Raw genomic sequence first — 761 nt, 5'->3', positions numbered from 1 at the left:
TGGAGAAGGGTGTTTTTGTGGTTAAATAATAGACTTTGTGATCCCATTGTATCCCTATAAATTTCAATCCTATATTCCAAACCATTCAAAAGTTATTTAGGTGGCCCGGAACTTTTGGCGGGCACTGTATATAATATATAATGTGGCGGAATTATCGTTGCTATGCATTTAATTACGCGGCAACGAGCCGCCACCATTTTCAAATAAACGCGCGCCGAGCTTCTCTATCCGCCGCTTGGTGGCGCCGAACATTTACGCTTTCGCGTAAGAAGAAAACATTTGCGATGTTTATATAAGAGGGCTCCGGAACCGGTTCGATCATCCTCTGCCCTTGCGGCAAAATTGATAGCAGGTTGTATACCTCGCAATCATTCCTCGAGAGCCTCTCTCAGAGCTCAACCTCGAGCGTATCCGTACTCGGCCGTCAAAACCCCCTTCGGGGCGACGAAGCCTTGAGGCAGCCAGCTCGGCTGCAAAGGAGCCTCGAGGGGAAACCGTAACCTCACCTAGGCGGTCAGCCTATCCGTCCGAGGAGCCCAGCTGCTTCTCATCGGAGGAAACTGGTAACCCTTTACCAGCAGTACCCGGTGGAAGCAAGTTTGAGGAACCCGACGAGGAGCTTAGACCCCGGTGGCGCCTGATCCCGATCGAGCTTCCTGTTGGACCGCTCACCAGGCCACCAAATCATCTGGTGGCTCTCTGGGACGTCAGAGCGCGGAGACCTGTCTCTCCAACGTGGCCGGAGCTGCCACGAAGAATAT

Source organism: Wasmannia auropunctata, unplaced genomic scaffold (genome assembly GCF_000956235.1).
Source record: "Wasmannia auropunctata unplaced genomic scaffold, wasmannia.A_1.0 LD336078.1, whole genome shotgun sequence".
Classification (NCBI taxonomy): domain Eukaryota; kingdom Metazoa; phylum Arthropoda; class Insecta; order Hymenoptera; family Formicidae; genus Wasmannia; species Wasmannia auropunctata.
The sequence above is the reverse complement of the archived record's forward strand: the minus strand, read 5'-3'. Positions refer to the sequence as shown.